Genomic DNA, 26,839 nt, shown 5'->3' on the forward strand with positions numbered 1-26,839 from the left:
GTGAGCCTAAGAGAGCTACTGTGGTGTTGACACGTTACTTGCATGACTTCAAGACACAACAAGCACATGATCATGTCACCTGCTTGTGGTGTCTTTTTGACACAAATATGCATCCTGACATTAGGCATGGTGTGAAGATGCACAAACAAGAAGGTATCCTGGACATAAACTAGATGGTCTTAAACAGAGTTGTGCATCAGTTTGTATTGGAAGAATGCACTGTTGTGTGTTTATAAGGCATTCATATACAGATACATATGTTGCATTTCTACTTACACAAACATTCACACTTCTTATAGGATCTTGTCAGTGACAATGGTTTTGTTATTGATAGGTTCCCTTCTTCTGCCACCAACTACAAATGAAGAACTCCCCCATTATAAAGTCCCTGTCCATAAAAAGACATTATTGATTGATAGTTTATTTATATAGCGCCTATACACAATGTGTTTCAAAGTGCTTCAAGGTAGGGAGGCAACAGGGGAGAATACAGTGACATTCTCCCAAGTCTTTTATACATTAAGAATGTGAAATTAACTATTGTATTCAACCTGGTAACATTTCAGATAGTGCGAGAACTTTGACAATGATAACGAGGGGAGGGGGTTGGGAAGGAGAATGACAACAGACACGTGGCTACTGTACTAAGCCTGAAGACATTTCTGGCAAAGCCAGACATTTTACAGGAGGTGGGGGGAGGGGAGAACAGGGAGAAGGAGAAGAACAAAACAAGCAACTATCGTACTAGGCCTGACCACATTTCAGATAATGCTGGAGAGGGAGGTAAAAATAAGTGAGGGAGGGAGGAGACAGTGTCAGGGTGATTGTCCCGGGGTCGGCTGAGCCGCCCGTGGACCTCCGGGCTGGGAGGCCCCAACTCCTCCCGTGCTTCCCAAAAATGAGTATGAGACACACACAAGGAGCAAGGTGGTTCTGCTGTTTATTATAACAACGGCAGGGATGGGTCTAGGATCATACACGTCCTTCCAGACTCTCGAATTTAGTGGGGCTCGCAGGCCCTTTTTACAGCAGTATGACGCGCTACTTGCGTCACCTGGGAAAGTTAGCAAAAAACCTATTGCCACTTCGGATTGGTTCCCCGAGTGGTAGGGTTAGTATAGGATACATATAGAGAAAAATATTAGTGGTTAAGGATGAGTCAGGTGGTATATTTGGACTGTCCCTTCTATTAGATACTTGAAAATTGTTACACGAAGACCCCTGATGATTGGCTAATGTTAGTGCCGTCAGTGATGAGTCCCCCCATGTTCTGATTGGTCCTCCCGCGAGCCCCCAAGCCTGGGACCATCGTCGTTCCCAGCTCGAGGTGTACCTGTCACTAGCAACAATGTGTAACTATGTGTTTGTGCAGACAATGTCCGAGTTTGCTCATAGGCTTGAGAGCAGGCCATTCCCATCGCCGTAGGTGTCCATCTTGCCATTTTGCTGTTGCAACCGATGTCCCAGACGTGGGACCCAGGCGACTTCTGTCTCCTGGGTCTGGCACCTTGTCAGATCGGCTTGGTCACGTGTGGAGAGACTGTAGCTGGAGCGGAATTCTGCACATCTAAAGTTGTATTTCGCTTCTGTGTGCTTGGCTTTGCTTACAGGTGTGACCTTGGCGCCGGCTGGCAGCATACGAGTTGCAATATTGCGCCCTTGGGTACGAGCTCTCGCTGGGCTCTTTCTGGGTGATCAGTACTTGTACTCTTGCTCATACAGTGTTCATGGTGGCTCTTGCTTTCGGCCTACTTGGGCCTAGTTCATGGGTGGGGATACATAATCCATGGTACCTATGTCGCGGTTTGACATGGTGTCATAAGCAATATTATGTCTACATTATATTCTCATCACGATGCGAGAGGTGGGAGAAGCGTCAGCAAGCGTATACGCAAGTCCTTCAGGCGTCTTGCGTTTCTGCATTACTATAAAGGGGCCTATGTGGAAAATAACAAAGATGCACGTCAGTGGGTGTATCCGTCACCTACATCATAGCACTGAATATGTTCTTCGTGTAGGCTGGTGCATGAGTGACTAGTGTGCATGGTGGCATGCGTGTTCTTGGCAGTTGGCTAGGTCGTTGTGGCATCCCTAACGATGTGGGAGCTCATTGCTTTTGTCTTATTCGAGTTCATCCATGCCGCAGGTGTCGGCTTGAGTGGGACAGGCTGGTGGGCACATCCTTATGTTCTTGAACCAGGGTATTTTGTCATCTGGTAGATAGGCAAACTCATCTCGTGGTGGGTGCCTGGGCCGCGATCCTCTAGGCCATGGTCGCGATGAGATTGGGGGGAGCTTGTTCTCCCATTCTCCCACTTCAGTCCCCCCTCTGGTCGACTTGTCGACCACAAACATGTCCTTTTCTTTATCTCCTCTTACTCTCCATATTTTAGTTATTCCACCCAAGTGTCCATAGTGGTTGACATGGTCTTCAAATGACCAGTACATATATACACAGCTTCCTCCTGGTTTGCAGTATACCCATCTTCCACATAGCTCCTCGGGTTTCTTGGGTTCTCCAACTTTACAGATGGTGGGTCCAAGTGGTTGGTGATGATCTGTTTGTGCAGTTTCTCTCTTTCCTTTATTATCACGTCTGTGTGCTGGTCATCATCAGTTGGCATCAAGGGATGCATGCCAACCATTTAGATCATTTCGTCTGTAGTGCGTGCCTTCCTGGCCTTCCAGAACCTTATTACAATCAACACTGCTGCAGCCAATATTATGCATCCAACTATCACTTTCAGCCCGTCTGACAGCCATGATGGCATCCATGACCATAACAATGAAAACCAGCTAGTATCCTTCTTCACTCCTTTACTTTCTTCCCTCATTTTCGAGTGCATCTGGGCCAGTTGTGATACTGCTTCAATAAGTGTTCCGCTATCTGCATCGTTAGCAGGAATAAATGTGCAGCATGATTGTCCTATTTTTGCACAAACTCCTCCTTCCATGGCTGTGAGAAGATCCAATACATATCTGTCCTGTAGTGCTACCACTCTTACCGCTCGCAGCTCCTCTTTTATGGCGTTGAATCCGTTTACTGTTGAATTAATCGTCATCATTAGTTCCCATCGGGTGATCTGAAGCCATTTTGCATTTGCGTATGCTTGTAGTCCTGTGTGTATTATTGACGAGAAGAACATTGCAGCCCTGCTGAATAATCTATGTTCAAGTGGGATGGAGGTGAGTGCTGTTTCCAACCTTCCCCACAGGTAGTTTCCTGTCAGGGGTTCTCCTTGTTTTTTCATTCTTGTTAGGATGTTATTGTTGTTGTTGTTGTTCTCTCCCTCTTGTGATTGTACAGACCTTCTCTTCCTCTTGTTTCCTTCGTCCATTTTGGGGAAATTAGCCATGTTCATATGTTTTTTTGGCACCACTAGTGATGGTACATTGATGTGTACCATGGTGCATATACCATTCCACAACGGAGGCAGGGTGTGGTATGCCTTATCTCCGCAGGCCCAATAGTGATCCATTATTACTGCCGTTCCAGCACCCCCCTCTGGTAGTTCTAACACGCTTCCGCAGTTTGTGTTGTATCCCACCTCCACGTCTCCTTTGTGTTGGTGGCATAGCTTGGGTGCGGTCAGCGGTAGTATGCTTATTGGGTCTTCATCCTTCTCCATCCATGTCAGCATCGGTACATATTTGCCCCATGTCGTCCAGCATCTGTCATTGTGTTCCTGTATGGTAGTAATATTTTCTCTTGTTATCATGTTGCTCCCAACCACTCCTATTTCCCATTCATTGTTCATGTATATCTTCCCTGTTATTGTTATCAGTGGCCTTTCCCAACATCCCTGTACACCGGGAACTTCAGTGGCGTACCAATCACATGGCAGGTATTCTAGCGTTACTTTCTTCATTTCTCCTTTATCAGGGCCACTCGTCATGTATCTGAATTCCTCAGTGTGTAAGCTGCTCTTATGGTAGCTCAAATATGACTTGAGGAAGTTGTTTTCGTATGGGTATGTGTCCCTTGTGTCCCACTGCATCCTCACCAACGTTCCTTGGAATCGCCCACTCGTTTGGAACAGTGCCAGATATACTATACATCGCGCCGTCTTTTCCTGTATTTCTGTGGCAACTAATGTCCTTGAAGCGCTCATGGCGTATGGGATCAATGAGCACACATAACAACTATCTTCTGTTGTCTGCTTAACAATTTGGGTCATGTGCTGGTACCATATGTTGTTTGAGATGTGTGCTGAATCTGTTATGTAATTATTGATACCTTTGTTGTCAGTATATGTGCTGCGTTTAACTCTACTTCCCTTACCCTTAGGGTTGCTAGTACCACCTGACATCATACCTGTTGCAACCGTAGGAGGGGGCATGTTAGTTTTGGGTGCAGCCATAATATTGATAGCATAACTTTTCTGCCATACAGAGGCAGCCAACAGACCAGTGATGACCAACACTCCTATCAGTTTTATTACAAGAGCTAGTCTCACCGGCATTTTGCTCTTACCTTGCTGCAGTCCGGCAGCTTATTCTTGCGACGTTAAATGTGCCCGCTTGAAAATCCTTAATATGCTGGTTATTATTGTTAGTTGTTGTTATTAAGCTCTCCCTATCAAGTAATCGTTCAGTGCCCAGGCGAAGAGCTGTTCCCATGCTAATCTTAGAGATCTATCTCTTAGAGCCGGTAAGTGCTGGTGAAGATGGGGAAATGATTGCTCTATGGTCAAAACAAATGTGGTGTAATATATGCGTACCCTTCTTCTTTTTAGGTACTTTAGCCTTCTTATATGATATACAAATTGGTGTGATAGGACTTCAGGGGGGTTATCATCTGTGGGCAGCATCTACTCCTGGGCAGAGTACACTGTTAGTTACTTTATTTTCTAAACAGTACAATTATATACGGTACCTGCATGTGCGAGAGAAAACATAGAGAAAACATACAAGTGTTTTATGTGTGTGTAACATCCAAGTTTGTTATACAATGTCCTTCAATTGGTGGTGGCCTTGGACGGGAGTGGGCTGGGGCTCGATTGGGCAGAAGTTTGCTTAGTTTGTGATCTCGTGACCATGGGGTGGGCTGTGGGCAAGCGTCCAATGTATATGGCAGTGGTTGTGTCTGGGGAATCTGGGGGGTGGTCAAGTGTAGTGACGCTATCTTTACGTCATGTAGGTGATTCCAGGCATGCTTATCCTGCAGTTTCACCGTTCTGGGAGCCACCTCCTCTACCAAGTGTGGTCCGGTAAAGCGTGGCCCGTTCCACTTTCTATTGAAGTTGCGGAGAAGCACATGGTCACCTTCAGCAATAGTGCATAGTCCTTCCTTTTCCAGTTCCTTGCTGGTGTCTTCTTGTTGAGAACTCTTCGACCCGCCCCGCGTGCGCTCGAGCTGTTGAGATACAAAGGCGACTAGTAATCAAAGAAGACACATATAGATACATTTCGTCACCAAGAACAGTTGCAGTGTTTTCATAGTCCGTAAATGCTCTTGATGTTGGCATTAAAGAAGGTGCATTTGACGTCCTGTCACCACCTCATGGGGAGTGAGGTGGTGATCAGACCCTGGCCTATTCCTCAGCTCAAACAGAGCCAGCGGAAGGCAGTACAACCAGCTCTTCTTATTTGTCTGCTGAAGTTTGCGATCTCTTCTTTCAATAGGCCATTCAGGCGTTCACATATACCGTTGGCCTGCGGGTGGTATGCACATTTATGTTTAATACCCAGCAAGGATGTGATGTGTTGAAACATTTCATTAGCAAAGTGTGGGCCGTTGTCCGACCGCAGCACTTCGCAAACACCCCACCTGGGGAAGACCTCTCTCACTAAAAATGTAGCTGCTCTGAACGCATCCACATGTGAGCAGGGTCCGGCCTTGATCCACCTGGAGAATGGACATACCACTACAATCATATACCTATGTCCTTGACATACATTGATCATATCAACGTAGTCAATATGAAGGTGTAGGAAGGGTCCCTCGGGCCGGGGTATAGTACCTTTTATCACTTGCAGCGTGTGATTGGCCGTAAACTGTTGGCATGTGAGGCAGTTGCTAATGAAATTGGTGACATGAGAATTTAACTCAGGGCAGAACCAGTCTTCCCTAATTCGTGCTGCAATCACTTCCTTTCCTGTATGTGCTGGATGATGGAGCTGGGCCAGGGCGGTGTTCAACAGTGCCAATGGTATGACCACTTTTCAGGTATTATTTTGACGCCACAGTGGGTCTGTTGGGGACATTGTACATCCTCTTTTTACCCATAGTTCCTTTTCTGTCATTGGTGCGGCTGCCTGTAATTCCATTATCTGTGTTGCAGGGAGATGAGTGTACCCTTTCTTCATCATCATCTGTCTTACCATTCCCCTCCCTCTCCCTCTCTTTGATTCTGGGGGGTTCCATAGTTCACCAAAGTATGCCGCATGCTTGGCATGCACGTCTGCTCTTTCATTTCCTTTCGAGATATAGTCGTCTCCATTAGTATGTGCCGGGCATTTAACCAAAGCTATCTCTTGGGGGTCATTAATTACTTCAATTAATTCTGCTAGTAAGAGGGCATGTTGCACTGGGGTGCCATCAGCTCTTCTAAACCTCTTCTCTGCCATTTTATCAGCGGACGGTTGATGTGACATACGTGCTATCAGAATATATGGTAACTCTTTTGTCAACACTCTCCTTCAACGCCAAAATCAGCGCAACCAATTCCGCTGCGTGAGCCGAATAATGCTGTGGTAATTGCATGCATTTCACCGGGACATACATCAAATCTTCTGTCATTTTTACAACTGCTGCACCAGTTCTCCTTATCCCATCACTTTGGTCTATTGTTGACGAACCATCAATGTACAAAATCTCCCCCCCTTTAAGTGCATCCTCCTCAACTTTTCTTGTGCATGAGTACGTTTCAATAGTCTGTGTTCAATCGTGAGAATAATCACCTTCCTCAATAACTTCCGCTATAAATCTGGCTGGGTTTATGGTACTGCATCTGACAATTGAGAATTTAGGTCTAGATAAGATGATCTCATAACCTGACGCCCTCTGTGTGGTCAGTGTGGACTTAGGTTTATTCAAAATTGCAAATAGCGCATTTTCCGCAAATAGTCTGGTGGGGCACCCCATTGTAATCAATGATGATTTCTCCACCGCAAATGCAGCTGCGGCGAGACCCTGTTCGCAAGGGAAATGTCCTAGCATAACAGGGTCCAAGTGACCGCTGTAGAACGCTATTGGTTTGTGTCCCATGCTAGTTTTCTGAGTCAATACTGCTTTCATTACTGCTGAGTTGCAATGTGAGAAGATGAAAAATTGCCGTTCGTAATCTGGGGTGGCTAGTACGGGAGCTGTGGATATGGCGTGTTTCAACTCATCAAACGCCTCCTTCATTTCTCTTGTCCATCCCAATGTCTTGTTCCCTTTGTGTGCTTCTCTCAATGCCTCGAGCAGGGGTCCTATATATGAGCTGTTGTCAAAAACCCATGCTCTACAGTAGTTGCATAAGCCCAACAACTGCTGCAGTTCCCTCACCGTTTGTGGTTGTGGCGTGTTGGATATGGCTTGTGCTCTTTGTGGTGCAATCTTTCTTCCGTGCTGGGATATTAGTTGGCCAATGTATAGTACCTGTTCCTGACAGTACTGTAACTTTTCCTTGTTTACCTTGTACCCCTTTTCAGCCAACACTGTTAGCATTTTCACTGAGTCCTCCCTGCACCTCTCCTCAGTTGTGCTGCAAATTATTATATCATCAACATATTGCAGCACCATACTTTCCAATTCAATGTTCCTTAAATCCATCTGTATTACTCTGTTGTACATCGAGGGTGACTTGCAGTACCCTTGTGGTAACCTTGTGTGTTTCCATGTTGTGTTCCTTTATGTGAAGCTTGTCAAGTCTTGTGAATCTGGGTGCAGAGGTATTGAGAAAAAGGCATTTTTGAGGTCAATCACGGTGAACCGTGATGCCTCTGCCTGAATTCCACATAGTATTGTGGCTGGGTTTGCTGCTATGGGGTATTCTGCCTCTACAATATGATTCAAGGGCCTGAGGTCCTGGATAAAACGCCAAGACCTTCCTTTAGCCTTGCGTACTGGGTACACGGCCGTGTTACATGGTGATTCTGATGGTACCAATATGCCATTATTTATCAGGGCCGTTATGGTTTCGTATATGCCCTCAGCTGCCTCTTTTGATAGCAGGTATTGCTTCACTCTAGGTAGTATTGCACCCTTTTTCAGCTTTATTTTTACTCCTCCGATACTCTTTATACAGCCCACGTCATAGGGACTGGTGGTCCACAGTGATGCTGGAACCTTAGCCATATCTTCCTCGTAAAATGGTACTGGGGTAGATGCGGGTGCCTCGAGTGCCATGGCCATTTTCTGTGCCACTTGCTTGTATGTCACTCTTAGCCAGATATCTACACTCATCATAAATACCATCTCTCCTTCTCCCCTGTCTTGTGAAAAGAGCTCCTCATCAGACACCTGGGTGAGCCTGCATCCTTCAGCCAGGGCTATCACTGCTCTCCATACTCTCCCTTCCCTGTCTTGGGCATGTACTGCGATGTAATCAGCAGTTGCTATGAGACTCTCGATGCTCACCGAAATCACCTTCCCCTCTGGTTCACTAGCTGGTGTCTCAGCGCTGAACAAATATGCTGCTGGTCTCTTCCAAATCTTTCCTTCTATTCCTGGCATCCATGCAAATGCCATGTCTGTTCCGTACTGGAACAGTTTGCCATCCACAGGCTCAGCTCGAGCTACTGCCTGGCCACAGTATTCTTGTAGTATTTGTCGTGCAGTAAGCATGTTTATTCCTGGTGTGGAGAAAATTATGCCATTCTCGATGAAGGAGATTGTCGTATTTAACCTGCTCATTATGTCCCTTCCAAGTATGTTCACTGGCGACTCCCTTGAATACACGAGTGGGACAGACATGTCATATTCTCCTATAGATAAGGAGATGTTATCAGTAAAGGGAACCCACCCTCTAGCCCCAGAAAATCCTTGGGTGTTCATGGCCTCACCTGACAGTTTAAATCTACCCTCTCTTATGCAAGAGAGGGTAGATTTGCATAAGAGAGGGTAGATTGCCCCAGTGTCAACGAGGAAGGAGAATTTTTTGTCACCTATCGCTACCTCAATGTGTGGTTCCTCCACACTATTAGGTGTTATCGACAGGATGGGACACACCAAGGATGTCTGTGGGCTGTCCTATTGTGGGTACAGTGACTGATCGCTTCCTGTGTAAGGGTTGTGTCCCAAGATAGTCACCCTCCCCAAATGTGTTTGTTGTAGCTGTGTGTCGATGGGGGTTAATTTATGGTCCTGTATTTGAGCGAGCTGTTGCACTGGTTGTACTTGGTGTTGTTGTGTTATTGCCACCTGTTGCTGCAGTGGTGAGTATGTCTACAACTGTTGTTGTGTTGCTAATTGCTGCTGTGTGCCGCTCTGTTGTGTTGCCTGTGGTTGTTGGTAACCTTGCTGCTCCCTCATAGGCCCTTGTGCTCCTTGTTCCCCCCATGCTTGTGGGGAGGGTCTCATTCTACACGTACGCGACATTTGTCCTAAGATTCCACAAACCCAACATACAGGTGGTTCCCTGGTCTGCCATGGGAAACTTCCTGCATTGTCTTGGTACCCTGGTTGCCCATTGGGGTAGTAACTCCGAAATACTCCCCCTTGCTGTTATACAGGTTGGCCATATCCCCTCCCTCTCATCATTCCGCCCCTTCCCCTGATGTTGTTATAAAATCCATTTACCGGTAGCATATACCCTCCTCCTATGGGAGCCGTGTATGGTGGGGGTGGTGGCATTTGTTGTGTTATAAGTCGTGGTGGTTGTGGTATTGTTGCTATTTGTAAGTTGTGAGGGATCCTGTGCAGCCACTACTTGCGTGGGGTTTGGTGTCATTGTTGTTGGTGTAGTTATTAGTGCTCCTTCCATTGTATGCTTAGTTAGTTTTTTCTGCACTAATTTTGCCTCTTCAGCTTTCCTATCTTCTTCCTTTTGTTTAATCTTTTCTTGCCACATCCTACAATGGTGTACTATTGTAAATTGTATTTCCGGCCAGGCTTTAGCTTCCATCCCCACTATCTTCTGCGGTTGTTTTTGTACTGCCTCCGGAAGCCCTTGTATTAGTATGTGGTAAAAAATTGCCGGTGTCTTGTCTCATTGATCTCTAGTTTCCATGCGCCACTTCTCCTGAATCTCCTGGATATAATCAACAGGATCTTCATTCTCACGCATCTTGCGTGACATAATTGCTCCTATATCTGAGGTGTCTTGATACTGTACCCTCAGGGCTTGCCATAATGCATGCCTGCAGTACGCAAATGGCGCCCCGTCATGTGACGTGTTTGTTATTGTAACCCCGGGGAATCCTGCCCTCTTCCAGATGTCGTCTGCCGCATCCCCTAATATTGATATTAATAGGCCCTTTGCGTCTCCTACTGCTAGTTTCTGTCCTGCGGTGTGTTTTTCCATCTCGCATATCTATTTTCCCGCTCCTCCACTTAGTGATGGGATCCTGCACTTTATATTTTCCTTATCGGCATGCTTCCAATGGAAGTATTGTGGTCTAAACCCTCCCCTCTCCAGTAGTGGCATTAAATTGTGCCCCATCTGTCCCCCTAGTTGTTGCGGGGTGGAGTCCGCATACTCCTCCTCTTCCTCTGTGTCAACTGGATCATCTGCCATGTCCATATTACTGCTGCTTGTTGTAGCTTCTCCTTCATTTCTCCCCCTTCTCCTATTGCTTTCTTTATTTACTGCAGGTGTGTGTGTCCGTGCTTCCTGCCTGCGTCCCGGGAGGTCTCTAAGCCTGCCGGCGTATGGGGTGTGTTCAGGAACTGGTGTGGGTGGGCATGTTGGGCGGAATGATGCAGGTGTAACTGCACGTGTTTGCCCTCCCGCCACTTCTCGTTCTTGCTTCTCACTTCCCTTCACTTCTTCCTTCTTTCTGCATGCCCATGGTGATTCCCTGTTTGTGCGTGTGATGTACAATTTGTCTAAGCTTTCCCTACTGCCGCTTCTTCCTTCTCCCCCCACTCCCTCTTCTTCTTCGCTGCAAAATTCATCCAGGAGCGACAACCCCCAATCTGTCCTTTTCCCCCTGATCGTCACCGTTTTTAAGTCTATGAAATCCGTTCCTTCCTGTTCTCCTTTACCAATTGCTCCCCTTTGCGCTGATGTTGTAGCTACTTCTGCATCCCGACGTACATATGTTCTTACCCCACTCCCCCTTTCCTTTCTCTTCTTTCCTCTTCCCTCTTCTCCACTATTTCACCACCTATTTCCTCTCTTTTCTTTTTCATTCCTCCATCACCTCATTACTTACCTTCTACAATATCCTTTCTTCCTCTCTCCTCTTTTCCCATCTCTCTCCAATACACTTTCTATTACTTTACCTTCTTTGTTTTTCCTGGTGCTCTCGGAGAGTATTTTCTTCTTCCATAGTACCATTTCCTTTTCTTTCTCTTCTTCCTCTCTTTTCCTGTCACGCTGTGCTGCTCGGGATACCCTTTCTGCCATTGTCTTCATTCTCTCAGTTTCCCTCTTCCTTTCTTCAGTTCACTCCTTCATTCTCTCTAACTCATCCCTACTTTCCTTCCTTTCCCTCCTTCTTCCTCGTGCCTCTTTCTCGAGCTGTTTAATCAGTGCATTCCGCTCATCCCTTAATTCAGACAATCGTTCCTCCAACATCTCCTCCTCTTCTTGTGACAGCTCCCCTTCTCTCGTGTTACCTTCCTCGCCTCTTATTCCAGTGCTACCCTCATCGTCCTTGTTCATTCTCTGTACTACCTCTTTTTCTTCTCCCGTTAATGTCCCCCGCAACTTTAACAGCACCTGTGCTGCTACCCACTCGTCGTGTCCTATATTTGGGATGGGTTCTTCGCTGTTCTTCTCTTCCCTTGCACGCACCTTTGTACAAGTTGGGCCTACCGTGCTTGTCACCTCCTCCCCCCTCGGGGTAGCTACCTGTAGCTGTATATGGTGGTGGGCTGTACGTGGGGTTTGAATATCCCTCAGCTGCCGTTAGTTGTTGCCTTGCTGCTTCTCGTAGCTACGTCACAGGATATAACCCCCCTTCCTCCTTCTTCACTACTTTCGCTAGGGGCATGTCATCGGTCCCTTCCTTCTTTACTTCTACTTCATGTACACTGCCAGGCCTTTCGTACCCCTTTCTGTCTCTTCCCGCGCACTGTGCGCTACTGGTCTCCTTTTCCCCGTTTCCCTCTTCCTCCTTAATCTTCTTCCCCTCCTTTGTTTCCTCACTCCCCTTTTCTTCTGCCGTCCCTTCCACAGTGAACATCCCGGTTGGCCCTGGTCGGGACCCCTGGAACATCCTCCATAAGTTAAACACCTCCACGTGATGCGCCAATTTCTTCCCTTTGTACGCGTTATGTATGTGTGTCAGTAGTGAGTGTTGGATGTATGGGTCGAAACTGCCGTTAGGCGGCCAGGGTGTTGTCATTTTGTTGTCTGTCTCTTGTGTCCATTCTATGCTATATTAGATGCGTTTTTCCCTATGGGGTGATAGTGTTTTACAAATATGCTGGAGCGGGGTAGTCAGGGTATTCCCCCACCCTCCCGATCCTAACCCGTATGACATGGTTACACTGTGTTTTTAGCTCCCTTCAGTACAGCTGTCGTTACCTGGCCCCGTAGTTTGGGGACTTCCGACTGTCCGCTTAAAGAAAAACAGCCAAATATAACAATTGCAAATATACAGTCTTTTTCCTATGTTTGTTTTCTTCCTTAATACCGTTACGGCCCCCTGCGGCCACGGCGCACGAAGATCCCTGCGGCTGCGTGCCCTGTGTGACGTGCTTATACAGCTGTTCCACTTTGTCTCCTCCCCTCCTCCTTCCACCTCACTCAGTGTGCCGGCGTTCTCTGTGCGCGGTCACTTCCACCTTTCCACCTGTCCCGTATTTGGGGTGGCCGACGGTCTCAGCACGCACCCCCCTCTCCGTCCACTTCCCTCACCTCCGTTTCACTGCACTTGTTCTCGGTTTACTTCCCCACCACCCTTCAACAACGCGATGTGGTCAAGGTGTCCTATGAAGGCCCTAGGGGTGACGTCACCAACCTCTTTCAACAACTACCGGTAAGATCTTTTACATTTCAAGAGAGCGCGCAATAAGTTTTAACTGCTTGTCCCTGTTATCCCCACAGCTGTCCTCTTGTTACGCCCGGAACAAGGTAACCAACAATACACTCTTATAATCGGACTGCGCATGCTGCGTTACTTCGCGTGTAACATGCCCCTCGCCGAGAGGGCTTAACCAGCCACTTATCTTCCGTACTTGGCAACAATCTAGCTACCTCCTACAGGAAAACATCATCTATCTATCGAGTTTCACTGCTTGATCAATAGGGATCCTCATCTACTCATTGATCGAAAACGCCAAATCGTAGGAAAGCCACACACACACACATACCCTTTACAGGTGGCCACGACCTAGGCCAACCAGTGTCTACGAGCAACCACACGTGGTGCCTTCTGGCTCCACCCACCTGTTAGGCGGAAACCTGTCCAGTTCCCTCTGGGACCACTGCAAAAGATTTAGGACTACAGGCGTTTGGCGGTGAACCCACTTGGTAGCAGTCTGTACCACACAGATTCACTTGGTAGTTGTGGCTGAGCAGTCAGACTTCTCTCAAGAAAAGTTGAGCAGTATGTGGAGTATACAACATAGGGCAATTCTTCACAGCAAGACAAGCAAACACGCAACGAGGCTTAGTGTAAAGATATTAAGGCATTTATTTATAACAGAACATCTATGAAAAACACTAAGGCAAATCACGGCAAACAAATCAAACACAATTACTCTACGAAGTAGAAAACGATCAATCCCCCTAGCAATATTTCGACAACTCTAGGTTCTACCGGTATCACTTATTTTCAGACAGAGGTGTATACCTCAACCTAGATGACACTCGAACATTAGTTAGGACGGGAGAGAAAAAGATAGGCAGGTCATGAAATCAACACAGTTCAATCCTTCGCGGATAAAATGCAAGGCAGGAAGGCAAGAATCACAATAGATCATAAAGTTCAGAGGCCAGGCCCACTCGGAGAGAGGCAAGGCGCGATGTCCCAAAAAGTCTCTAGAGGAGATGCATTCAAGTCTTTGTAGCAAATTGTTATCGGCAGGTTGAACCAGTTCAGAACTATAAATGAGAAAAGCTTGGAGGCGACCCAACGGAAAGGAGAGGATTAAGACACCTCGCTCAATCCGATCGAAAGGGAAGCCAGGCGGACACGGTACCTTATTGTGGAGAGCAGCTCCGGCGGGGGCAGATGTTCCTGGTGGTGGATGCACGTCGGGTCTTTGCCAAGAGTAGAGAGGTTCTCGTCGTCGAAGAAAAAGGAAGTCCGGTGCACCACCAGGGAAGAGACCAGCCGCGGAGTGCTCCGTCACAAGGCACCACCTTTTGGTCGCGGTACAGGGGTAGTGGCTATCCGGTTGCCGGGGTGCTCTGCACGGGCAATTCGACCACTGCGTCCTGAGGCGAATAAAAAGCAAAGGGGACTGGTTGTTCCCATCAGTCAGGGGAAGAGACTCTCCGGGAGGGAGATCTCCTCTGTCGTCGGGAAGTGGTGAGTCGGTTCCGCAGGGCTCCACCAGAGGTGTCATCGTGCAGGTCGGCTCAGCGTTACCCTCGTCGGATTCTTAGGTCCTGTGGCGACTTCTGAAAATCCAGTCCCAAAAGCCCTGCTTTTATGCAGAAAACCCCCATTCGTTCAGCCTAGCTGTCAATCAACACATGCTAAGTGGTGAGCGGGAACGCTCACCACTTGGGCCAATAACTCCAGAGTGCGACCTGAGTTGGCAAGGCAACTCGTTCCAGGGTGCCTAAACCCCCTCCCACACCCCTGAGGTAACCCAGACAGAATGGCACCACTTTGGAGGGTCTCTGTACAGAGGCCCGCCAAAAGTGGAATAAAGGGCTCAACCTTTGGTTTAGGAGTCACAGAAACGAACACAGACGCCATTTTACAAACCGAGTTCTGGCAGAAAATACCATCCGATAAACTTATTTAGGATAAGTAGACCGGTGGTATGTTGGAGGTTAACGAGAAAAAGTATCAATCTCCAACAATGGGACGAATCCCATAGGGTTATGCTCGGGGTCGAACATAACAAGTAGTTTCCACTGCCACCAGCCAAAACTCTACGAGGGGGGATGGGACAGTGCCCCCTTGAGTAACAGATCCAGGAGTAATCGAATTACCCCTACTAGTACGTCCACAATAAGATGGTTTGTACCAGTCCTGTTAGTAAACTTAGGTCTAGTAAAGCCAATGGTGACTTTACATGCCCGGGGAGACAGTAGTCAATCCCCGGGTATGGAGTCTCTGGTGGGGGTCCGCTAGGATGCCCTGGTGTTACGGCATGTAGGGTGCGGTGTAACACACATAGAAAAACATATGAGACCCTATGGAGTAAAAGACCCCATAGCCCATCGAACACATTGACATCTCAAAGGAATTACACACACACACACACATGTCCAAGAGTGGGAGAAAAGAGTCTCACTCTTGGCAGGATGGAAAAAAACAAACTCCAAAAATCCAGCAAAGCTGCTGGGGGACTCACTAGGTTAGGAAATTCAGCCTAAACAGAGAATTCTCCCTAACACTCGCCCCCCCCAGACTAAGGGACAGGAGGATTTAATCCACTCCTGGATGAATCTCATACCTCTAGTCGATGACATACATCCTAGAGAGACCATCAGCATTTTGGTGGTGACACCCTGACCTGTGCTCAATGGTGAAATCAAACCTTTGCAGGCAGATCGACCATCTCAATAGTTTTGGGTGTTCCCCTTTCATTTGCATTAACCATCTCAAGGGTTGGTGGTCAGTCTGAATGACAAAAGTAGAACCATACAAGTACGGCCTAAACTTCTTCAGAGCCCACACGATAGCAAAGCACTCTCTTTCGATTGTTGCCCACCTTGTTTCAGGATCCTTCAGCTTGCGGCTGATGAAGCAAACGGGGTGCTCCCTACCTTTCCCATCCAGTTGACTGAGTACGGCACCTATCCCTACATTGGAAGCATCTGTCTGCACAATGAAGTGTTGGCGGTAATCAGGAGCTCTGAGTACTGGGGCTTGGCAAAGAGCCTTTTTCAGGTTTTCAAAAGCCTGCTTGCACTCCTCGTTCCATTTAACCTTTTTAGGGAATTTGGGCGAGGAGATGACATTCAGTGGAGAAGCTATGGTCCCATAGTTCTCTATGAAATTCGTGTAATACCCGGTGAGGCCTAGGAAGGCTCTCACCTGGGTTTGAGTAGTCAGTGTTTTCCAATTTTGCACAGCTTCAATCTTACTGAGCAAAGGCCTTATTTCTCCACTGCCTACCTCATGCCCAAGATAGACTACCTTACTCTGTCCAATTTGGCATTTACTCGCCTTTATGGTCAGATTGGCTCGTCCAAGAGCCTGCAAAACATCTCTCAGGTGGGTTACATGTTCTTCCCAGGAATTGCTGAACACTGCGATGTCATCCAAGTATGCCATGCAGAAGTCCTCCATCCCATTCAGAACCTGGTTTACCATCCGTTGAAACGTAGCAGGTGCATTTTTCAATCCGAATGGCATTACCTTAAACTGGTATAAGCCAACGGGGGTAGAAAATGCAGTTTTCTCCTTGGCATGGTCTGTCAGGGCTATTTGCCAATAGCCTGACGTCAAGTCAAATGTGCTGAGGAACTTGGCGGCGCCAAGTTTATCCACCAACTCATCTGTTCTTGGCAAAGGGTGGGCATCAGTCTTGGTGACTGCATTAAGAGCTCTATAATCCACGCAGAATCTAAGCTCTTTAGATCCGGCCTTTGGTACTAACACAACTGGGCTAGACCATGGACTAGTAGAGGGCTCTATTAACCCGAGATCGAGCATCTTGCTGACCTCACCTTTGATGTGGGTTTGTACGTTCTCTGACATTCTGTATCCTCGGCTCTTGACCGGCAGACAGTCACCAGTGAGTATGTCGTGCTGGCCCCAAGGGGTCAAGCCTGGCGAAAGCGAGAACAGAGGGGCAAACTGATTGAACATCGATTTGCACTCTTCTTGTTGCTCGGGTGTCAGATTGGAGGAGAGATTTACTCCTTCAATTTTTTCGTCTAAAGGCAAGCCTCTGAGGAGATCCGGAAGAGCTTCACTCTCTTCTTCTTCCTCGGATGATGCTAGAAGCAACGCTGCCTCCTTGGGATTGCCCAAGTCCACCAGATAGTTAACCTCTCCGAGTTTACCCACTACTCAAAAGGGTCCCATCCACTTATCTTGCAAGGCCCTCTGCCTTGTTGGGATCATAACGAGAACGAGCTGGTCTTGAGCGAACTCAACCATGTTAGCCTTTTGATTGTGCCAGTGCTTGACCAATGCTTGTCCAGCTTTCAAGTTATCGCTTGCTTCCGTCATCATGTGTGACATTCTCCTCCGGAGACCTATCACGTAGTCAGTCACTCTGACTGGCTTGGGGGAAGGAGCACTCTCCAACCCCTCCTTAATCAGGGCCAATGGACCTCTGACGGGATGACCATAGAGTAGTTCGAAGGGAGAGTAACCTACTCCCTCCTGAGGGACTTCTCTATAAGCAAAGAGAAGGCATGGCAGTAGAAGGTCCCACTTACGCTCAAGGGGTTCCGCTAAAGCACCTATCATGCTCTTCATGGTTCGGTTGAACCGTTCCACCAACCCATTGTTTTGTGGGTGGTAAGCCGTTGAGAACTTGTAAGTAACTCCACAGGTTTTCCACATGGCTTTCATGTAGTGGAACGTAAAGTTTGACCCCCAGTCAGAGATTACTTCCTTAGGAAACCCGACCCTAGTAAAAATACCAAGGAGGGCCTTAGCCACAGCCGGAGCTGTAACAGTCCTCATAGGAATTGCCTCAGGATACCTAGTAGCATGGTCTACTACAACAAGTATAAACCTGTTGCCTGAGGAGGTTGGAGGATCAAGGGGACCAACGATGTCAATCCCTACTCTCTCAAATGGGACTCCCACGACTGGGAGAGGCACTAAAGGTGCCACATTCTTGGAACCAACCTTACCAGAGGTCTGGCAGGTGTGGCAGCTCCTGCAGTGTTTTTCTAGTTCGGCCCCCATCTTTGGCCAATAGAAGTAGAGAGAGAGCCTTTCCTTAGTCTTCTTGAAACTCAAGTGACCAGCCAAAGGAATCTCATGGGCTAACTGCAAGAACTGTGGTCTGTTCTCTTGGGGTACTACAAGTCGTTTGTAGTCTCCAGGTGCAGACTCGGTCGGTTCACTGTAGAAGAGGCCATCTTACCAGTGCAACCTGTGTTTCCCAAGCTCTTGCCCTTCAGCCTGAGCTTCTGCCTGGTGGCGAAGACCTTCCAGAGTTGGACATTCTCTCTGTCCCTTACTGAAGTCTGCCCTGCTGGGTCCACCTTCTGCCAGTAATGACTGCAGCTCAGGATGGCCAACAGGATCCAGATCTCCAATGAGTTCCTGGCCTTCCATTAGCTCTTCCTCAGAGTCTAATTCTACCACGCAGGGTTGTACCTCCCTCTCAGCCTCGGCTGGAGGTGGAGTTACGGGTGTGACTTTGGACAACCGCGGGGAAGTCTGTGTCGGCTGCACTGGAATGCTGGTGGCTGGTTTCAGGATAGAAGTCTTAGGTTTCCCTTTCGCTTCTGATTTCTTGGAGACAGTGGCCGACAATTCCAGTGGAGCAGGAGTGATATCTTTCTTCATCATTTCCTGGAGAGTTCCGCGCATGGTCCTCTCTCTTGCAGGTCTGGTTAGCTCCTGTAACCGTTTACTAGGAGGTCTGGGAGTATGCGATACAACTCCGAGAGTTTTCAAATCGTTACCCAACAGTACGCGTCCTGGTACCTCACTCTGTATGCTTACAGGTATCTTCACAGTCATGTCGTTACACTGGATGAGAACTGGTAATTGGGGAAGCATCTGCACAGGCCCTCCAGCTAACTTGGTGAGGCATTTGGGTGCCTTAGCAACATCCTCAGCCTGAAAAAACAATTTATCCACCACAGTTATGCTGGCCCCAGTGTCCCTAATGGCAGGCGTCTCCTGACCATTCACCTGGACACTGTCCTTATAATACTCTTTAGTATTATCGGGGATAGAATTATAGACATCTAAATTCTGTTGTTCCCACAACCCCAGAGATACTAAAGAAACGCTGGCTGAGACTCCAATGGGTTCGTCAGCTAGCAGTAGAAAGTTTCCACTTGCCATTTGGACTTCCTCCTCTGGAGCGAAGGCTAAGGAGACAAGCTGGACCCCTGAAGGTTTACCCTTACATCTGGGATCTCCTTTCACGTGGTCAGTCGAGCCACAAACAAAGCATTTACCAACTGCTTTCTGGAATGGTGGCTTGTTCTGCCCTCCTTCCGGTTTGGCACCAGAAGGCATACTATTCTGCTGTGGTTTTCCCGGTGGCTTACCCTTCTGGTTTTGTTTGGAGCCCTCTTTGGAATGCGAGCTATTCGAATTCTCTTTTGAGTCTTTTTTAGGCTGTTTTCCCTCATCCTTTTTCTGAGTTGCCCCAGAATCCTTATGAGTAGCCCTGTTGGCAACCCACAAGTCAGCAGCCTTAGCTAGCTCCCTGGAATCCAATTCCTTCGAATCAGCCAAGTGCTGTCTGAGCTCAGGAGAACAGGCATCATAAATAGACTCCAACATAAAAAGATTTCTCATACCCTCATAAGTGTTCACTTTGTAACCCTTAATCCATCCCTCTAAGTTTTTCAACCCTTCACTCACCCAGGTAGCCCAAGGGGTACCATCATGCTTTTTGAGGGTTCTAAACCTCTTAAGATACTGGGAAGTGGTCTACCCGAATCTAGCTATTAAAGCTAGTTTCACACTTTCGTAATCCGTCTTATCCGGCTCCCCCAACTCCATTACCACATCAGTCGCAACAGGAGGGAGCCTAGAGAACAACCAGGGAAGCAAAGCATTCCCGGTGATGTCCTGGAGCCCATGATTGTATTCAAACAGTTTCAACCAATCCAACACATCCAATCTCGGTTCATACATACCCACTAATTCCTTCGGCATCCAGGGTCTTTTGGGACTGGAGCTCCTAGAGGAACCAGAGGAGAGAGAAGCATTTTCCATAGACAACTTTTTCATCTCTAACTCGTGATTAAGTTCTATTTCCCTGAGTCTTAACTCAGCTTGCTCCTGCTCAGCCTGGGCATTCATCCGTCTGAACTCGAGCTCTTGGTTTCGTTCAGATTGAGCCAAGAACCGTTTGTATTCTAGTTCGAGCTTCATTTTTTCAAGTTCAAAATAAGCAGGGTTACTTGTGGGACCTGGTATGGGCCCCATAGGCACAGCTGGTAAGGCGGGTAGAGGAGCAGGTGAGACAGTTTCGTTAGCCTCGCCGTCCTCGTCAGCCTCTTCATCGCTATCATCAGAATTACGATTCAGATCAACACCATCACTGTTATCTACAGTTGCTGGAGAGATTGGTTCCTCTGAACCAGTACCCAGACTTTGGTTCGCCAGCAATCTCTCGATTAGTTCTAACCTCTTGCCTCTTACAGAAAGATTCTCTTGCCTACAGAGAGCTCGCAAACTCAGTATTTTCACCTGACAAAGACTCTTGACTGTAAGTTTCCATCATAGACATGTTTTTGAAAGTTGTTTTTTGTGGAAAGTTTTGTGGTTAGTTATCCTACAGTGTCGAAAAGCACTCTAAACTGTATACTCGATACAAATCCCACCGCTGTACACCAGTGTTAGGCGGAAACCTGTGCAGTTCCCTCTGGGACCACTGCAAAAGATTTAGGACTACAGGCGTTTGGCGGTGAACCCACTTGGTAGCAGTCTGTACCACACAGATTCACTTGGTAGCTGTGGCTGAGCAGTCAGACTTCTCTCAAGAAAAGTTGAGCAGTATGTGGAGTATACAACATAGGGCAATTCTTCACACGAAGACAAGCAAACACGCAACGAGGCTTAGTGTAAAGATATTAAGGCATTTATTTATAACAGAACATCTATGAAAAACACTAAGGCAAATCACGGCAAACAAATCAAACACAATAACTCTACGAAGTAGAAAACGATCAATCTCCCTAGCAATATTTCGACAACTCTAGGTTCTACCGGTATCACTTATTTTCAAACAGAGGTGTATACCTCAACCTAGATGACACTCGAACATTAGTTAGGACAGGAGAGAAAAAGATAGGCAGGTCATGAAATCAACACAGTTCAATCCTTCGTGGATAAAATGCAAGGCAGGAAGGCAAGAATCACAATAGATCATAAAGTTCAGAGGCCAGGCCCACTCGGAGAGAGGCAAGGCGCAATGTCCCAAAAAGTCTCTAGAGGAGATGCATTCAAGTCTTTGTAGCAAATTGTTATCGGCAGGTTGAACCAGTTCAGAACTATAAATGAGAAAAGCTTGGAGGCGACCCAACGGAAAGGAGAGGATTAAGACACCTCGCTCAATCCGATCGAAAGGGAAGCCAGGCGGACACGGTACCTTATTGTGGAGAGCAGCTCCGGTGGGGGCAGATGTTCCTGGTGGTGGATGCACGTCGGGTCTTTGCCAAGAGTAGAGAGGTTCTCGTTGTCGAAGAAAAAGGAAGTCCGGTGCACCACCAGGGAAGAGACCAGCCGCGGAGTGCTCCGTCACAAGGCACCACCTTTTGGTCGCGGCACAGGGGTAGTGGCTATCCGGTTGCCGGGGTGCTCTGCACGGGCAATTCGACCACTGCGTCCTGAGGCAAATAAAAAGCAAAGGGGACTGGTTGTTCCCATCAGTCAGGGGAAGAGACTCTCCGGGAGGGAGATCTCCTCTGTCGTCGGGAAGTGGTGAGTCGGTTCCGCAGGGCTCCACCAGAGGTGTCATCGTGCAGGTCGGCTCAGCGTTACCCTCGTCGGATTCTTAGGTCCTGTGGTGACTTCTGAAGATCCAGTTCCAAAAGCCCTGCTTTTATGCAGAAAACCCCCGTTCGTTCAGCCTAGCTGTCAATCAACACATGCTAAGTGGTGAGCGGGAACGCTCACCACTTGGGCCAATCACTCCAGAGTGCGACCTGAGTTGGCAAGGCAACTCGGTCCAGGATGCCTAAACCCCCTCCCACACCCCTGAGGTAACCCAGTCAGATTGGCACCACTTTGGAGGGTCTCTGTACAGAGGCCCGCCAAAAGTGGAATAAAGGGCTCAACCTTTGGTTTAGGAGTCACAGAGACGAACACAGACGCCATTTTACAAACCGAGTTCTGGCAGAAAATACCATCCGATAAACTTATTTAGGATAAGTAGACCGGTGGTATGTTGGAGGTTAACGAGAAAAAGTATCAATCTCCAACAATGGGACGAATCCCATAGGGTTATGCTCGGGGTCGAACATAACAAGTAGTTTCCACTGCCACCAGCCAAAACTCGACGAGGGGGGACGGGACAGTGCCCCCTCGAGTAACAGGTCCAGGAGTAATCGAATTACCCCTACTAGTATGTCCACAATAAGATGGTTTGTACCAGTCCTATTAGTAAATTTAGGTCTAGTAAAGCCAATGGTGACTTTACATGCCCGGGAAGACAGTAGTCAGTCCCCGGGTATGGAGTCTATGGTGGGGGTACGCTAGGACGCCCCGGTGTTACGGCACGTAGGGTGCGGTGTAACACACATAGAAAAACATATGAGACCCTATGGAGTAAAAGACCCCATAGCCCATTGAACACATTGACATCTCAAAGGAATTACACACACATACATGTCCAAGAGTGGGAGAAAAGAGTCTCACTCATGGCAGGATGGAAAAAAACAAACTCCAGAAATCCAGCAAAGCTGCTGGGGGACTCACTAGGTTACGAAATTCAGCCTAAACAGAGAATTCTCCCTAACACCACCCTTCTTCCGTGACGTGGTAGCGGACGGCTCTCGTGCCTGTCCCGTTACCACCCACTTCTCCATCAACACTAATTGATCAATTCTTTGCTGCACACCTAAATAACGCCTCCCGCCACCCTTATTACAACTCATCCCCCCTCCCTCACAATCTCACATTGCTTGTTGATTGTGACATACTCACCAAGTTCTCTTGATGTGGGGCCGCTCGACTGTGTGCACCCTTCCAAGCGGCTCGCCACCTCCCCTCGTCTGGACCACGTCTGGACACTCGCCAACCGTGGGCGGGATACTTCTCAACCGGCTCCCGAGGCCAATATCCGGATTGCGCTGTCCGGTCTTCTCGCAGTTCCGTGATGGTCCTGTAGTCCTCAAAAAGGGGGCAGTGGCAGAGGGGGCCGCGCTGCCGGGCCTCCTCGCAACGAGAGGCCTTGGATAAATAAAAAACTGAAAAGGTAGACCTTAAACAGATCTCAGCAGTGCCTCCAACTTGTCGGGGTGATTGTCCCGGGGTCGGCTGAGCCGTCCGCGGACCTCCGGGCTGGGAGGCCCCAACTGCTCCCGTGCTTCCCAAAAATGAGTATGAGACACATACAAGGAGCAAGGTGGTTCTGCTGTTTATTATAACAATGGCAGGGATGGGTCTAGGATCGTACGCGTCCTTCCAGACTCTCAAAATTAGTAGGCCCTTTTTACAGCAGTATGACGCGCTACTTGCATCACCTGGGAAAGTTAGCAAAAAACCTATTGCCACTTTGGATTGGTTCCCCGAATGGTAGGGTTAATATAGGATACAGATAGAGAAGAATATTAGTGGTTAAGGATGAGTCAGGTGGTATACTTGGGCTGTCCCTTCTATTAGATACTTGAAAATTGTTACACGAAGACCCCTGATGATTGGCTAATGTTAGTGGCATCAGTGATGAGTCCCGCCATGTTCTGATTGGTCCTCCCGCGAGTCCCCAAGCCTGGGACCATCGTCGTTCCCAGCTCGCGGTGTACCTGTCACTAGCAACAATGTGTAACTATGTGTTTGTGCAGACAATGTGCGGGTTTGCTCCTAGGCTTGAGAGCAGGCCATTCCCATCGCCATAGGTGTCCATCTTGCCATTTCTCTGTTGCAACCTGTGTCCCAGACGTGGGACTCAGGCGACTTCTGTCTTGTGGGTCTGGCACCTTGTCAGATTGGCTTGGTCACGTGTGGAGAGACCGTAGCTGGAGCGGAATTCTGCACATTTAAAGTTGTATTTCGCTTCTGTGTGCTTGGCTTTGCTTACAGGTGTGACCTTGGCGCCGGCTGGTAACATCTCGCCCTTGGCTACGAGCTCTCGCTGGGCTCGTTCTGCGTGATCAGCACTTGTACTCTTGCTCATACAGTGTTTATGGCGGCTCTTGCTTGTGGCCTACTTGGGCCTAGTGCATGGGTGGGGATGCATAATCCATGGTACCTATGTCGCGGTTTGACATGGCGTCATAAGCAATATTATGTCTACATTATATTCTCATCACGATGCGAGAGGTGGGAGAAGCGTCAGCAAGCGTATACGCAAGTCCTTCAGGCGTCTTGCGTTTCTGAATTACTATAAAGGGGCCTATGTGGAAAATAACAAAGATGCGCGTCAGTGGGTGTATCCGTCACCTACGTCATATCACTGAATATGTTCTTTGTGTAGGCTGGTGCGTGAGTGACCAGTGTGCATGGTAGCACGTGTGTTCTTGGCAGTTGGCTAGGTCATTGTGGCATCTCCAACGATGTGGGAGCTCGTTGTTTTAGTCTTAGTCGAGTTCATCCATGCCGCAGGTGTCGGCTTGAGGGGAACAGGCTGGTGGGCATATCCTTATGTTCTTGAACCAGGGTATTTTGTCATCTGGTAGATAGGCAAACTCATCTCGTGGTGGGTGCCTGGGCCGCGATCCTCTAGGCCATGGTCGCGATGAGATTGGGGGGAGCTTGTTCTCCCCTTCTCCCACTTCAACAGACAAGCTGCTATCATACAGGTCAGACGACATTTCTGATAGAGTAAGTGCTAAGGATATAGTGAGGGGTGGGTGAGTAGAGAGAGGAGGGGCAGCAGCAGAAGAAGAATTAAGCTAAACAGACATCTCAAGCAAGCAACAGGGGGGCGGAACACAACAGGCAGGCATACAGACATCACAAGAGTACAACCAGGGGAGGGGGCGAGATAAAACAGGCAGGCAAAGAGGCCCCCAGGAAAACACAGCACAATTTGAAAGTAAGCTAAATACATGAAAACACAGCCAAACTTGGAACTAGGCTAAATGCATGAAAACACAGTGCAATTTGGATCTATGCTAAGTGCATGTAAGCACAGCCAAATTTGGAACTAAGCTAAATGCATGAAAACAGTCCAATTTGGATCTAAGCTAAATGCATGAAAACACAGCCACATTTGGAACTAAGCTAAATGCATGGAAGCACAGCCAAATTTGAATAGCAACTAGATTCAGAAGCTAGCAGTGGGTGTGAACATGCAGTGTAGTCAGAAATGCAATTGGAGGGGATACGCCGAGAAGGAAGCGAAGGCAAAAAGATGGTAGAAGTGTTTGCAGAGGAAGGAATGCACCCAAAGTTATGGAGGAGTGTCATGGAAGTCAAGATTTCAAAGTAGATTGAGCTCACAGCATCAAGGAAGTTTGAATGCCGGGGTGACAAGAAAATACCTCATGTAGTGTTCTTGTAGCGGACAGGAAGCAGACAGGGGCCTTAGTCATGGGCCTTTGTAGTTCTGGCTGGCTCCAGCCTCCCGGTTTCTGTGATTGGCCTATAAGGCCAAGGCAACAAATGGGAGGGGAGTGAGGCCAGGCAGAGGAAAATGCTTCATAGGCAAAGCGGGGAAGCCATTTTGGAAAGTCAAAGAACAATGAGGCACAGGGCAAAGATGCACAGAAAGCTTCACAAAATCCATGTGATTGGATAAGGCAAGGCAAGGAATTACAATCAAAACTATCTGCCAGGTTTGTACAAATTTAGGTGCCAAAGTTAAGAACTTTGCGCAATGTGCGCAGTGCACGCATCAATATCAAGGGCCTTACCCTTTCACTGTGTGCGCTCTTCTGGATGGTTTCTAGGCAGGGATGGTCTCCTGCAGCCCACGTGGCATTGCTTCTTCCAGGAGCTGCTGAAAAAGCATTGTAAAGATGTGGATGCTCCCATTGGAGGGCATGCTGATGGTGCCGGGGAGCGTGTGCAGGAATCTCTCACTGGTCCCCTTGCCATCATGACTGTGGCGTAGATTCAGTCAGCATAATGGGCATTAAAAGGCAGGTGAGTTAGCTCAGTGGGTTAACTGGCTACTGCTGAAATGACTTAGCAAATCACAAGTACAACCCTTCACTCTCCTGTGGTTGATAAAAGAGAATTACGGATGTGATGTACAAATACAAAACTCAAATTATAAAGCTTTGAAGCTGGGAGCGTGTGGCAGTAAATGCTATATAAAGTAGCACATTTTTATATACATCCCCACCAAACAGCCAATGCTTGCACAGAAGGCTAGTGCTACAAGCCAGGGCACCAATGGCTATGGGAATCCTTGGGGTGGGGTGGCATGAGGGAGGTGGAATATGCAAGAACATACTAGGATACAGCTCTGCTGTCACAGATAGGAGCAGGAAATAATCTGAACAGAGAGCTAGCTCTGCTACCACATGTGGGAGCCTGGGTGATGAGAATAAGAGGCAGCAATGTTATCACAGAATTTGTGAGATGACAGCAACAGAGAGGCAGAAGCCTGCTAGATCAATGTGATGAGAAATTGACATGCTGTCACTGCCATCAGCCAGCCACCCAATAGCCAAGCCACTGTCTGCGATGAGTAAGTAAAACCTGAGACTAGGCAGACTTGCTGTCTAAACCATGAGGATGCACAGTCCTTACAATATGAAATTAACACACGAGGCAATGATAGCCAGAGAGGAGGGATAGAGTGGTTTTCTTGCAGTGTGTGTGTGTGTGTGTGTGTTGTAGTGTGTGA

The sequence above is a fragment of the Ambystoma mexicanum genome, chromosome 5p (genome assembly GCF_040938575.1).
Source record: "Ambystoma mexicanum isolate Mex_15411 chromosome 5p, UKY_AmexF1_1, whole genome shotgun sequence".
Taxonomy (NCBI): Eukaryota; Metazoa; Chordata; class Amphibia; order Caudata; family Ambystomatidae; genus Ambystoma; species Ambystoma mexicanum.